At 51.1% G+C, this 14,933-nt stretch overlaps 1 protein-coding gene and 1 non-coding gene across 5 annotated transcripts in view; both read left to right on the top strand.

The window, feature by feature from the left end:
- ACTN1 (actinin alpha 1) overlaps positions 1-14,933 on the top strand; it is a 97,963-nt gene that overhangs the window by 20,967 nt on the left and 62,063 nt on the right. The window lies entirely within an intron of this gene.
- Positions 1,754-1,860, top strand: LOC128054872 (U6 spliceosomal RNA). Its single transcript, XR_008200024.1, has one exon. It is a non-coding gene; the product is annotated as a U6 spliceosomal RNA (small nuclear RNA).

Raw genomic sequence — 14,933 nt, 5'->3', positions numbered from 1 at the left:
TGGCTTTTCTAGTTTCTCACTTGCCTACTTGCTTCACCTCCATGGACCTCTATTTCCATCTGAGAAGGTAAATGACTTCGGGGGAGCGGTGAATGACCACTTTAACCCTTTCACCTAAACACATCTACTTAAATTTTGAGAAACCATTTTTGTTTTTATCCTCATGCTTGTGTTATTTTGATAACGGTAGTCGCAGTGGATCTATAATTTAGTTTACTTTTATATTTCCCCACTTGGCATTTTTATCAAAGATACTTTTTTTTTTATACATAGCCACACAGCCTTTATCTTCCTTCCCTGGAGCAAGTGAGATCCAAGTATACAGACTGTTTCATGAATACATATTTATTTGTACTTTCCTGCCTCTTTTTCCAAAAAGCATTTGAGGAAAGCGTGAACCCAGTGCTCTGTGACATCCTAGAGGGATAGGGATGGAGTGGGAGATGGGAGGGCGGTTCACGAGGGAGGGGATATATGTATGCCTGTGGCCGATTCTTGAAGATGTATGGCAGAAACCAGCACAATATTGTAAAGTAATTATCCTCCAATTAAAAAACAACTTAATGCAAGTGTAGCGCAGGGAACTCTACTCTGTACTCTGTAATGACCTATATGGGAAAAGAATCTAAGAAAGAGTGGATATATGCACAAGTATAACTGATTCACTTTGTTGTCTACCTGAAATTAACACAACATTTAAAATCAACCATCCTCCAAAAAAAAAAAAGAAGATCCAGAGCTTTGTCAGGGTGGCGGTAGGTGGGTGAGGTGATTGAGAAAATAATGTTAAAAGAACTTAGTTTTTGTAAGTCAGCACTGACCCTAGTTTTGACCTTCCCAGTAGCTAAAACAAAAGAAGAAATGGGAATTATCAGCGACTTCCTAATAAAGGGAAGTGCACTGGTTCGTGGGAAAGAGACACCTTGTCTCTTAGCGTGAGCACCGAGCACCAAGGGCTTGTCCATTTTAGGAGAGAATGTGCTGGACGATGCCATCAGTGTTAGTTTCATGGAGCTCACAGGGACCTTTTTGTATATCGGTTCTTAAATCAACCTGCGGTAGAGTCAAAGGCAGGATGTTAAATCACACTGGTGTGAAGGCACTTCTGTGGGGAGCGGCGGAATGAAAGCTGGTTCCACTGTTTCTAGAACTGCAGCCTGAGCGAGGCCCCGGTCCTTGGAGACGCTCGTCAGCGTTTCCTGGAAACTCCCTTGCACTTGTCTGACAGGGGCTCGAGGGCGGTCAGTGTGGACTCCTGGGCCGTGTTCAGAGGTTTTCGGAGGCTTTTCTGAGAAGAGAGCTTGTGCTTGCAAGTGCTGGGTTGTCTGAGGCCAAAGAGTTTGGCTCACACCACCTCTTTAGAAGGAGAGCCATTGAGGCCAAAGCTGTCTTCTGGAAGCACTTGGTGGTCTGTTCAACAAGGTGCTCCTGGCCCCTGGCTCTTGGCTGCAGAGCGGGGATGAGGCTGTCTAGTCAGGCCTGGGCCTGGACCTCGTCTGGCTGCCCGACTGTTCCGCCAGGTGACAAACTGCTCTTCTTAATTCTCCCATCCCTGGGCATTTTCATAGTGTCCAGCTTTGAGCTCTCATAGATAATTCCTTTATAAATACTCCTTTCACTGTGGACCTTTTCCTGCATTTTAGGATAATATCTAGGAGCTGAGTAAATTGGTCAAAAGAGATGATCATTTCTATAAGTGCTTTTACATACTAATCAGTTGCCTTTAAAAGGCAGACTAATAAAAAATAAAATGGTGCTCGCTTTGGCAGCACATATACTAAAATTAGAACGATACAGAGTAGATTAGCGTGATCCCTGTGCAAGGGTGACGTGCAGATTTGTGACGCAGTCTGTATTTCTGTGCTGTGACAAACTAGAGGGGTGGGATGGGGCGGGAGGTGGGAGGGAGGTTCAAAAAGGAGGAGACATAGGTATACCTATGGCTGATTCATGCTTATGTTTGGTGGAAACCAACACAATATTGAAAAGCAATTATCCTTCAGTTAAAAATAAATAAAATTTAAAAAATAATAAGAGAAATAGAAAGGGCAGGCTAGCTTAATGTGCCATCCGTAATATACAGCTATTTTTTGTTGAAGTACAGTTTCAGGTGTACAACAAAGTGGTTTCGTACTTTTATAGGTTATACTCAACCTATTTTTTTAAACTAATTGAGATGAAAAGTAGTATTTACTGCAGCAAATTTAAAAACTACAGCAAAATACAAAGAAGTAAATAAGGATCACCTAGAATTCCCTCATCCGAGAGCGTGGAAGTGTGTGGTTTGATGGGCTGCTGTGGTGAATCTGTTGCCTCTTATCAGGTAAGAGTTTGATCTGCGACAGTCCCCCCTTAATGGCCATCCTTAGGGGACCCCTACCTGGCAGAGGTGGGGGTGCCTGGTTTTCCTTGGACCCAAAGTATCTTCTCAGGCATTGGCCTGTCTGGCTGTAGACTTACATTTCTAAGGTTCTCAAGGCCTCGCTAACATTTTTATCTACTGCTAGATACATAAGAAGGTGACTGGGAAACTCTCAGGATTTAAACATTTGAGAGGAACATGTGAAATACTGTTGCCTATTGGCAACTTAGCAGTAGCTGCCCCTTGGCAGGTGAGACCTAAGGGCCAGGGGTATGGCTGCTGAGTGCCGGGGGGACAAGCGATCAAGAAGTGGAATCTGTGTCTCGAAGATTCTGCCCGGTCCTGGCTCCTGACCGCATTCCCCAAGTTCCTGTGAGGCTCGTCAGAAGAGCCAGGGTATTTGGTGAAATTGAAGGGAAGTAGGCCGAGTCGTAAATGAGAACCTGTGCCTGCTGTCTCCATGCGGGTTCTCACTTCCCTGTTCGCTTCTCTAAACCAAGTATCCTGTGGTCCAGGTGACCCTCTCCTCTACAGCTCGTCTTTAGGAGGGGGCCTCCCGGTGGCAGGAGAGACTGCTCCCTGATCTGGACTGGCCCTTGTTGACCTCTTGGCCAGGGTGCTGGTGCTGGGCTGAGGTGGCCGACACCTCCAACCCACAGTGAGACGTCTGTGACCCGAGCAATTGTGTGTCTGCTCTGAATACTGCGGTGAGAGGAAGAAGAAGGTCTGCCCATGGAATGACTTAACCTCAAATAGGGATGGAGGCCTCAGTCCCCAGGAACTCCAAGAACTAACACTTTCTCATGCAAAGTTGCTTCAGTCATGTCTGACTCTATTCAGTGTCTTAGGTGGCTTCAGATGCCAAAATGGGTGAATATACTGGGAGCACTTGGTACTGTGCCCACAGTAGGACTCACCTGGATGGTTGTGTTATTTTCGGTATGGAGGAGGTGGTGCACAGAAGCTTCCTTTTTCCTGCAACTTTGGCCTTGCCTTTGAGTTGGGTGGGATTTGGGCAGGACCGTAGCTGCCCTTCTTATGGGAAGAAGAGGTGATATTGAAATGGTGGCTTCTTAGAGCTGCCCATCTGTGGAATTGTTAGGCCCTTGAGGAGGTGCACTTAGGGGAGGCTTGATGTTCCTAGCGCTGTTTTTCCTATGGTCAGCTCATCTGACACAGTTGGGGAGAGTTTTCCGATGTCTGGGGGCTGTGGATGATCAGAACTTTGGAACCATGGGATCCACCACAGAGAATCTTGGTGTTGGGACGTTTCCTTGGGGAGGCCCTGAAGGGGGACACTGCCAGAATGTCTCAGCTGCTGTTCTAGTTGTTTGGGTAAAGAGCTCCCTGCTGGAGCCTTGTAAGGCTCTAGCTTGTGGCCACGTGGAGAGGCTGGGATTGATTTATTCTGTCTGGTTGGTTAGACACTCTACCCTCTTCTTCTCCCCACCCAGAAAACCACAGTGAACTGTCAAGGCTGGTCCAGTTACAATTCACGGTAATTGGGAGGGAGAGAGGGACTCCTGAGGAGACCATGGCTTGTGCTTTGCTCTGTGAAGAGAGAGGATCTATGCTGTGAGGAGTGGAGGCAGGTAGCAATTAAGGGCCTCCTGCTGCTGCTGCTGCTGCTGCTAAGTTGCTTCAGTCATGTCCAACTCTGCAACCCCAGAAACGGCAGCCCACCAGGCTCCCCTGTCCCTGGGATTCTCCAGGCAAGAACACTGGAGTGGGTTGCCATTTCCTTCTCCAGTGTATGAAAGTGAAAGGTGAAAGTGAAGTCGCTTAGTCGTGTCCTAGCAACCCTATGGACTGCTATCTACCAGGCTCCTCTGTCCATGGGATTTTCCAGGCAAGAGTACTGGAGTGGGGTGCCATTGCCTTCTCCGAAGGGCCTCCTACTTACACCTTATTAAATGATCATTTACTACTCCAATGCTAATATATTTTAGCATTGTAGTAGGTTAAGGTTTTGTACGTAGTTGGTACCGTATGTGGCATGGCTTCCCTGTAGAATTCTGGTTCCTGCAGGCACGTCCACCCTCTACCATCCAAGTGGAGCGTTTCACACCAAGGTTGTATTCCAAAGGGTGGTCTGTGGACCATCTAGCATTCATATAAAAATTGTAGCTTCCTGGGCCTTGCCTAGACCTGCTGAACCAAGTACTCTAGGCTCAGAGCTGTGGAATCTGCATTTCTAGCAAGCTTCTCCCTCAAGTTTTAGACAAAGCTAGAGACCTCTGTGAAGGATGACCTGGGAATGTTGTTGCTTCAGGCTGAACGATAGGTGTTCAGCTAAACAAGCTCAACTCTTTCACTTCCCCTGGGACATATTGGTGATGCTTTGTCTCCTCACAGACTGCAAATTCACTAGCTGCCCAACAACCGCCCCCCCCCCCCAAATGTGAGTCAGGCATCTCTTCTGGACCCCAAGCCCAGAGGGGAAGTATTTATAGGGGACAGGGAAGAAAACCTCTGGTTTCCTCTTGTGACGGTTTTTGGCTTTGGAGCAGGTGGGCCGGTGGGCTATCTGCAAGGCTGCGTGAAAACTGTTGTGGTGATCATGGTGGATGGAAGCTGCTTTTCTCCATCCTGGACTTGCAGAGGGGGTGTCTGTACCAGACAGGCGGCCCACCCTGTCCTGGCCACTAAGCACAAACATCTGTGTCCTGCAGTGACCTGCCAGCCCTGTTGTTTGGCTTCCTGTGGAGGGAGGGCTTTTCAGCATTGTGTATCCTGCTCTGCTCGCCTCCCCTCCCCGTCCACCTTAGTGACCTCTGGCCCTCAACTCTCAGTTGAGCCAAATTCTAACTGTAGGCTGTTGTCTGGATTCTAGCTTTCCTCCAGACAGTGTGACAGGAGGGGTTTGGGTTGGCCCTAGACCGTGTAAACGCCTCCTCATTGTTGTGGCCCTGGATCATTTCAGCCTGGGGGGCTGCCAGCAGCAGTGTGCTTGCTGGCCCAGACTCAAACTGTCCCCTTGAGGTAGGGGCCCCGGCTGCAGGAAGCTCGAAGGCCTACAGGGCTCAGCTTAACAGGCAATTCCCTAATGACTCCAAACCCTTAGGGGGTCATCTTGGAAGCTGTAGGTCAAGAAACCCTCTGGCAGCCTTCTGCCTAGCAGAGGGGCTACGAGTTTTGCAGGGGAGATGTGGCACTGTGGGGGTCACAGTGTAGAAGGGGATCAGGGACCTCAGAAATGGGGGGCCTGAGTCTGTAGGGAAAGCTTTAGGGGGGCTACAAGGTCTACTGATGTCAGAGCGGACTGGGGTTACAAGAAGGACGGGTATAGAGGAGGTGGAACTTAGAGGTAGGATTTAAGAAAAAGGATGTCCAGAGCACTGAACCTGTAGGCCCAGAGAAGATGAACTCTTCCAGTCAGAACAACTCAACTTTCGAAAGGTAAGAAGAGAATCCGATCAGGGAAAGCTTCTAGTCCAGTGCGTGCTTGTGGTCTTTTCTGAAGGTCTTAAGGATTGGTGCAGCCTGTGGGTTAGTATCTGGGGCTTGTTTATATAGCAGAACTATGGAAATGTTCTTACCCTTGGGCCGGGTAATTCCACCCCCAGGATTGTGTCCTGAGGGCAGTGTCCAACTATAACAAAGAAAGGCTTCAGAATAGTCTCTGTGCTGTCCATAGGAGCAGAGGGGAAGGCTCCTGTGTCTCACACACGTCAGGGGAGGAATTTAACAAACCGTCCTGACACATGATTGTGGTGGAACATTTTTTCAGCCTTTAAGTGACATTTAGGATGATCACACAGGAATAAAATGCTCAACAGGATGTTGAAAGCAGGAGAACTTCATCTAGTATGTACATTGTAATCGGTTGCAACTGTAAAAATCTGTGTAAACAGGAAGATAGCATACAAAAGTGAAAATGACTGTGTTGAAGTTGTAGGATTAAATACGTAAAAACAAATAGTACTCATTTTTCTTTTTTTTTGCAAGTCAGAGAATTGCTGTCTGCAGCAACATCCCTCTCCAAATGTTTTTCTGCCATCACCTGCCCTTTTTCTTGAGGAATAGCAGCTCAGTGAGATTTAACTGTCTGTTCTGAGCACTTTGCTGCGTGCTGTGCACTGTTGGGTCCCATGAAGCACATGGAGTGGGTAAGACACAGCCCCCTGAACTTGAGAACAGGGTGTGTGTCTGCTTGTTGGGGAGACTAGATGTGCTGAGCAAGCTGATTAGTGCTGATTGCTGGGGCGTGGTCCTAGCATGGCCAGGGGCCATGGGGAGGAGAGGAGGCAGGTAGATGGATGGTCTGGGCCTTCGGCCAGAATTGGACATACACGTAGGACCAGAGGATGAGATGGTTGGATGGCATCACTGATTCAACGGACGTGAACTTGCAAACTCCGGGAGATGGTGAAGGACAGCCTGGAGCCTGGCGTGCTCCAATCCATGCGGTCGCAGAGTCGGACACTACTGAGCAACTGAGAAACAACAACAGATAGGACCAGGAGAACTTTCACGACCAGGGAGTCGCCTGCCTGGCAGCTGGGAAGCCCGCAAAGCCCAGTAAGAGTCCAGTTCTCCTAAGATGGGTTTTATCCGAGTCATCACTGCTTTGAATGAGATCAGAGTTAAATAAATGCCTGTGATTCACTCCATTTTCTCGAGACTGGAAACTGAAGTCCAGGAAATGAACTCTTCCAGGAATCTCCAGCGTGCCCCCCGGGACCAGGCTGCTGCTCAGGCCTGCTCCCTATGGGATGGCTGTGCTCGTCTGCCAGCCCCGCCCATGCCCTCCCCTGGGGCAAATCCCCGCCTGTGAGGCTGCACTTTGGTCCCTGTTGGGCTGGTGGAGGGGGGCAGGATGTCAGCATTCCTTCCCCAGTGATCAGTCCCAGGTCTGCAGGGGCTGCTGGGCACTCCTGGGAGGCCGCCCATCCACACTTTGCATTTGGGGACCTTGACATTTTGTTTAAGAGGGGATGTGATTGAGAGTGTGTGAGGGTGAGAACCGGAGGTGCTGGCTCTTTAAGGCTTGGCCTTCAAGTGAATTTTGGCAGAGGGGACACTGAACGTTTAATTTTAGGGCCAGGAGGGGGTGGGGGAAAGTCCCTGCTGCATCTGGTTTGTGTTAAGTCCTTCCCTTCAGAAAAGGGCTGTGTTTATGGTTCAAATCCGGCAGAGATGGGGCGAGCAGGGCTCCACTTCTCCGTGCTAAACAGTGGGGCACAGGGAATGCACAGAGCTTCCTTCTGGTCCTCTGACCCCATCCCAAGATAAAAGGTTCCAACTCTGAGACAACTTGGATATCCATTTTATCCCTGAGGTTGAAGCAGGCATTTGCCTCCAGCAGCTGGGCTTTGCACCCCGAGCCGCGGAGCGCCCGGAGTTGGCCGGCTGTCAGTTCAGCTTGTCTGGATCTGAGGGTCCCGCAGGGGTCAGCAGTGCTGCTGGTTCCCGCAGGCATCCCGGCTGTGATCCCGGGTTTGAGGGCTTGTGTCCGGGAGGCCCAGGCTGTCAGAGCTGGAAGGTCCTGCACAGACCAGATCCAAGATTGGATCTGGTCTCATTCTTGACAGATGAGGAAACTGAGGCCCAGAGGGCCAAAGAAGCTTGTCCAAGGTCACACAGCAAATCAGCAGCAGACTCAGGATTTGAACTGGACTTTCCTGACTCTCAAGTTTGGTTTGGTACTCTCTTGGGGGTGCATCAGGCTTCCCCTTTTGCCTGCTGTTTGTGTGACTCTTCCAGGTTCTGCTTCCTCTAAAGGCTGGCCTTGGGGATAGGGGTTGTGATGGCAAGTCTTGAAACTTGGTGGCAACTTTCATGAGGCTGTGAGCACCTCCAAGGCTGGCTGACTCACTGCCGTTTTCCAGTACTGCCTCGGTCCCTGGCACAGGGTAAGAGCTCAGAAAAAATGAAATGAATGGATGAGTGCGTGGCTTGGCCTGAGGGTGGAGGTGTTGGTGTTCCATTTAGAAGCATTGTGTTTTCTTCTGAGTCTCTGCTCTGAAGCTGCCCTGTTCCAAGGCTGAGTCTTGTCTTCCCAGCCCTTTCTTGGTTCTGGCCCATCACCCAGCTTCCAGGGAAGTCTAGGGTTTCAGAGCTAAAAGGAACAAAGGGTCCATCCCCTTCGAGTTACAGATAAGGAAACTGAGGCCAGGCCAGTTGTCTGGGGTCTGCAGGTCCCGGATGGATCAGTGGGAACACAGGACTGAAGGCAGAGCCTGGTGTGTTATGGAGGGAGCTGAGGGTTCTCTGTACCTCCCCCATCCTGTGTCTTCCTCAGTTGGGCAGATGAGCCATGTCCTCTGCCTCCCTCTTCAGTCTAGCTTCCTCCCCACTGTGGAGGAGGATGGTGGGGTGGTTTCACCAGTGCCATCTCGGGAGAGGTTAGGGCATGCAGAGATGGGCCAAGTCATTCCCTTGTCATCCTAGAGCCAGAGCCCCGGGAGGGGCCCTCCCACCCTTCCATCACCTCTGGCTTGCGGGGTGGGTATTTCCTCCTGCTGATTTCATGGGGGCAGAGGAGGGCCAGGGGACACATGCGGTGCACCTGGCCAGCACCCAAAGCCTGACTTACTGCTTTTGGAGGGGTATTTCTCATGGTCCGCTGCAGGCCAGGCTGGTGGTGGTAGCCGGAGGAGGAGTCAGGCGGCATCTTTGTGCCAATCTAAGAACCGGGAGTTCTTCAATCCCATCGTGGGTTGCAATTTGAAATCTATTTGCCTTATTAGTCTAAATGTCTTTGTTGGTTTTATTATGAAAGTATGACGTGCTCATTGTAAAAACAAAACAATAAACAATTCCCCACAGGTAACATGGTTATTCTTGTATGCCACACACAATATTTCATATTTAATTTATATATATGTGTATATATATATTTACTTAATTGTAAATATACATAACTTAAATTTACCATTTGGACCATTTTTAAAGTGGGCATTTCAGTGGCAATAGCTACATTCGCAATGTCATGCTGCCATCCCCACCATCTCATAAACCTGAAACTCTGCACCCATGGAACAGCAGCTTCCCTTAAGTCCTCCCCCGGCCCCTGGCCACCACCATTCGTTCTTCTCTGTGAACTTGCCTGCCTTAGGAACCTCATTAAAGTGGAATCCAGCAGCATTTGTCCTTTCACGCCTGGCTTTTTTCACTCCGCATAGTGTCCTTAATGTCCATCCCCGCTGTGGTGTATCAGCATTTCCTTCCTCTTAAAGGCTGACTGATATTCCATCGCATGTGTGCGCCGCATTTTGTTTACCTGTGCATTTGTTGATGGATATTTGGGTCATTCCACCTTTTGATTATTGTGAATAATGCTGCTAGGAACGTGGGTGTGCAAATACCTGTTCAGGTCCTTGCTTTCAGTTCTTTTCTGTCTATACCCAGAAATGGAATTGCAATATTTTATGTATTGATAGTTAACTGTTTGCAGCTCTCAGGCACTTTGAGCCTCCATGGCAGGGGTGTTAGTTCAGCACAGTGCCCTGGGCCCTACCCCACATCCCCTTGCTCTTCCCCCAGGGCCGGGTCCCTGGCTGGCTGGGCCTGCCGTGGTAGCGGCAGCCGAGGTGGGTGGGCAGGCCAGCTGGGACACCTTCCGTGTCCAAGGCTGGCCACAGCACAGCTCTGGGGAGACCTGGAGCTGCAGAGCTAGTGCGAAGCTCCAGATCTCCTGATGGAGGAGGGCCTTTGGTGGCCAGATCCCCATCCCTCTTCTCTGTAAATCTGGTGAAGCGGGGTGCAGTCTGCTGGGCACCCTGGAGTGGAACAGGAACCCCAGAGCCAACTGGCTCCATTTTCCCCACTGGCTTTCCCCCCGCCCAGTTCTTCCTGCCCCAGGCTGTTTCTCTCCTAGGAGGTTGCTGTGTGATCCCTTGTCTTCCAGGGAGTTCCAGAGACTAATGGCACATTTCCTAAATTCCTGTGGAGAAAAGGTCTATTTCTTGCTAACAGAGTGAGCTCTCCCCTCTGGCTTGCTGCTCTACTCGCGGTCCACCACTGTGTCGAGTTGGGCCCCCAGACATGCTCACCCTGCAGAGTGAACTGGGTTCTGCTTGCTGTCTGGAGTGGGCCTCCACCACGTGCCGTGTACTGGCCCCTGGCCAGGATCTGCGTTATCATTTCCTGATGCTCAGTCCGTGTGTCACTGGTGGGGCGTGTAGTTACCTATCCGCTTGGCCATGGCTCCCGGAGCTGGGCTGTCTCTGTTGTTGTGGCAGTCACTGGTCTAGGACCCTGTACTTAGAGATATTCAGTGAGAGGAAAGAGAAAGTAAAGAGAGTTTGAGATCTGGTTGGGAAATGCCTGGTTTGGGGTTTGGGGCCTGCTTTTTGCCAGCTGGGTTAATTTATCTTCCAGAGTCTCAATTTTTCTATCTCTAAAACAGGGATCAAAATCTCCCTCTTAAAACTTGTTGTAAAGAGTGAATGTGATGATCAGGACAAAGTGCTTAGTGAGTGTCACTAAATGTCGGCCGTGTCATTACTGTGCCCTCTAAGTGGGAGAAAAGTCACCCGCTGCCGGGTCTGGGTGAGGAGCCTGGGGGAAGGCGAGGTTTTAGGAGGGCCATGATGCTTTCCTTTGCTTCTCAGTTGTCTGGTCCCTGGAGAGGCTGGGAGAGGAGCAAGAAGCTGTGTGATGCCGTCTGGCTGGGTGGCAGCAGTTTCCTGTGCAGGAGGAAATTACTTCCTCTCCAGGGAGTCCAGAGTTGTGTGAAGCTCTCTATGCAGCTGGTTGCTGCTTGCTGAGTGGTGATTGTGTGTTGGGGGAAAGGAGTCGTCCAGGGTACCTTGGGCTTCATTCCAGATGTTATGTTTTCTGATCATGGCACCCTATCCTGTTAGACCTTCTGGGAGCCGTTCTCTCCAGCACCAGGAGGTCTGGCTCAGAAGTGCCCCTGCCCTAGGCTGACTGGCCCCTGTCCCGACTGTTTCTAACATGGGTCCTATCTACCTTTGTGGACTTCCAAGGTGGCGCTGGTGGTAAAGAACCCGCCTGCCAATGCAGGCGATGTAAGAGGTGCAGGTTGGATCCCTGGGTCGGGAAGATCCTCTGGAGGAGGGCATGGCAATCCACTCCAGTATTCTTACCTGGAGAATCCCATGGACACAGGAGCCTGGCAGGCTCTGTTCCATGGGGCCACAAAGAGTCGGACATGACTGAAGCCACCTACCTTTGTAGGTTGCAGGCTCTAGGATCCTGTCTCCCTCACATGTGGGCATAGGAGGCAGCAGCCTCTGTCTCCATGCAGTAGAGTGCACCTTTCTCCTGCAGGATAGGATGCTTAGGACCACTTGTGCACAGGTCATGTCCAGGCTCTGGGGAGGGAACAGGAGAGCGAGTCCAGCTTGGGGCTGCTGGCTCCTTTCTGCCCCTCCCTGCAGGAGAGTCCATCCTGCAGAGGTTTCTGGGTACTGAGAACAGCCTTTGGAGCTGCCAGTTCTGGGCTGGAGGGAAACTGCTGTCTTACTAGCCATGACCTCCAACAGGTCCTCCTTCTGAGCCTCGGTTTCCTCATCTGTAGAAAGAAGGTGATCCCTCTTGCAGGATCACTGCCAGGACTAAATGAGATGATGGCATCCTGCAGCTAGTGGGCTCCCTAAGCAGGGATGTTATTTTGTAAGTGTGCCCGGAGCCAAGGAGCACTTACACAAACTCTTCTTTCCCTTCTCTGCCCAGAAGGCAAGGTGATAAAGACTCCCGGTGTGTTTTCAGAGCCCAGAGTTGCCCCAACATGTCTGATTCTAGGATTTACCTCGAGTACTTGTTACTTGTTAAAATACCGATTCTTACCCCAGAATTCCTGATCCAGAATGGCAGTTGTTGGGGTGGGGGTCTGTATTTTCATCATATTGTATGATTCGGCCAACTTGGGAAACCTCACCTCCCTCAGATTGCTTTCCCAGGGGCTGTATCCCTTGTTCTTCACAAGAGCCCTCTGGGGCAGGTCTGAGGCAGTATGGCCCCATGTAAGGTGAGGGGGGCTTTACAGGTGAGATGGTGGGTGGAGTGGAAGGGTCAGAGGTGGTGGTGGTCTGAACAGACGCCTGGTTCCCTGGTAGTGGAACCAGAATCAGAACTCAGATCTCCCGGGGCTGTGTGTCCATTGTGCCTGCAAACATTCCAGTAAAGCATGGAAAAGGTGGGGGATGGAGAAAAATGGGGGAACTGGAAGGAGGTGAGTAGCAAGGCCGCAGTGGTGGCAGAGGGAGACCCATGACGCCCATCTGACCCCCTTGTGGGAAGCCTGCAGAGGCCAGCATGGGAACAGGTGGCAGGCACACTAGGGCACTTCCCCAGGTGTGCCTTCTGAAAACCCGGGCCCAGGTGAGCTTTGTCCCAGGGCCGCTGGGAGTCAGCAGGTGTGAGGAGTTTGGGGACACACACACACACACACACACACACACACACACACACACACACACACACACACACTCACACACACACACACACACACACACACACACACACCCCCGGATCAAGTTGTTGTTGTTCAGTTGCTCAGTCGTGTCTGACTTGCGACCCCATGGACTGTAGCCTGCCAGGCTCCCCTGTCCCATGGCATTTCCCAGGCCAGAATACTGGAGTGGGTTGCCATTTCCTTCTCCAGGAGTTCTTCTGGGCCTAGGGATCAAACCTGTGTCTCCTGCATTCTTTACTGCTGAGCCACCAGGGGGGTGCCTGGACTTAGGGGCCCATTTTAGCCTCTTATCTTCCATAAATTTTTGTGTAGGCACTGAAGTTCAGTTTGCAGATATATATTTATTTACATGAGTCTTTGATTAACATTTGTCATCCTTCTTAGACCAAAGTCTCCTTGATTAGGGGCTGTGTCTTTACTTGGCCCAAAGTGGGACCTTCCCAGGGCCATTGGCAGAGTCCTGGGCAGGTAGGGCTAAAGCCTTCTAGAAGCACAGGCAGGGCTGGCTCCCCTGCTCAGATGGAGAAGTCAGAGTGTGCGGGAGAGGCGAATGGACTTGGCCAAGGGCAGCTGGCCATGGCAGATGCGGGGGCCCACGGCCTCCCTTCGTCCTTATTCCTGAGGTTGGCCTGGTATCCATGAAAGAGAAACTGATTTGGGTCCTCTGTGTATCAGGTCCCCTTCCAGTTTCCCCCGAGAGGCTCCTAATGATGATTTCGGGTTGATTTTTCTCCTTGTGTTGGTGGAGAGGTTTGGGGAAGAGGGGGTGGCGGGAGGCATTGGAATTGCTCATTTAAGGTGTTCCAGGGTGAGATGGGCCACCCTGACTGGACAGGAGGGTTACCTCTACCTGGACGGGGGGCTTCAGGAGCTACCTCTGCCTGGACCCACCACTAAGGGTGATCCGATTGGGCTGCAGTGAGGTGGGCTGTGGGCAGTGAGAGAGGAGGAGCCCTGCCCAGGCTGGTGCATGTGACGTGCTGCTGGGCCCGCGGGAGGAGCAGGAGGGAGGAGGGCCACGCTGAGCGAGCCTGGGTTAGAAGCATGAGCTCTGCACTCCTCCGACTGGCTGTTCGATGTGACCTTGTGAGCATCTCTGTCTCAGTTTTCTCCTCTGTAGAATGGGATGAATGACAGCACCAGCCTCATAGGGTGTCAGTATTGAGGGCTGGCAGAGCACTTGGGGCTGTGGGGCGGTGGGCTGCGGAGGGCAGCCTGCTCTCTGAAGTCCTCTGTGCTGACTTCAGGTTAGATTGTCAGGCTGCGGATGGTGGGCCTTCTGTAACTGTGGTGAGTTCTGTGGATGTCTGGCACCTTCTCCCATTCCGCCTTCCTCTGTTGGGTTGGATCCAAAACCTTGGTGTGACCTCTGAGCCCTCCTTCCCTCCCTCCCTCTCTCCCTGAGTATCTCTCACACCCACCCACTTCTCTGTCCCTGCCACCACCACCCTGGTCTAAGTCACCTTTGCCTCTTGCTGGGACCTCTCTTGCCACGGTCTCCTGATTGGTCTCTCCTGCCATTCTGGTCCTCCTCTGATCTGTTCTTCACACTGTGATTAGGTGTCTCTTTCTAAAACGTAAGTGTAAGTATGTATAAACTAGCACCTGATTCCTGCACACCCATCTTACCCTACCCTTCAACCCTCAGCTGAAATCAAATAAAACCTCTCCCTTGTTCTCAGGAGACACCATCCAGTGTCCCGGGGAGCTCCATGCTCCTGTGGTCTGCCGGCTTCTAGCTCCCTGCCCCTCTCTTCCTGCATCAGCCCGAGTGTCCATTTCCCAGTGGCTTCAGCAGCCTTCGTCCCTTCCCCCGGGGCCTCTGATATTTTCTTTCCCCTGCTTGGGCGATACCACCGTCCTGGCCACCCCTGACCCCACACGTGCAATGGGTGCCGTGCATCTTGGTTTGCACCTGTTGTCTGGATGTAATTATTAACAGCCCCTCCCTTTGTTTTCAAGTGCCCTGGTTTTGCTGATAAACTTTATGGTCCCCCTCCACATTTGCAGTCTCTTCACCTAATTAAAATTCCTCAGCTCTAAAAATGCACTTACTTCCTCAGAGCAGTGGTCAGAGACACACAGACAAATAGACACACACACACAGACAAATAGACACACACACACACAGACAAATACACACACACACAGACAAATAGACACACACACACACACACACACACA

Source organism: Budorcas taxicolor, chromosome 10 (assembly GCF_023091745.1).
Source record: "Budorcas taxicolor isolate Tak-1 chromosome 10, Takin1.1, whole genome shotgun sequence".
Taxonomy (NCBI): domain Eukaryota; kingdom Metazoa; phylum Chordata; class Mammalia; order Artiodactyla; family Bovidae; genus Budorcas; species Budorcas taxicolor.
Note: the sequence above shows the minus strand (reverse complement) of the source record. Positions and strands in the feature narration are given on the sequence as shown.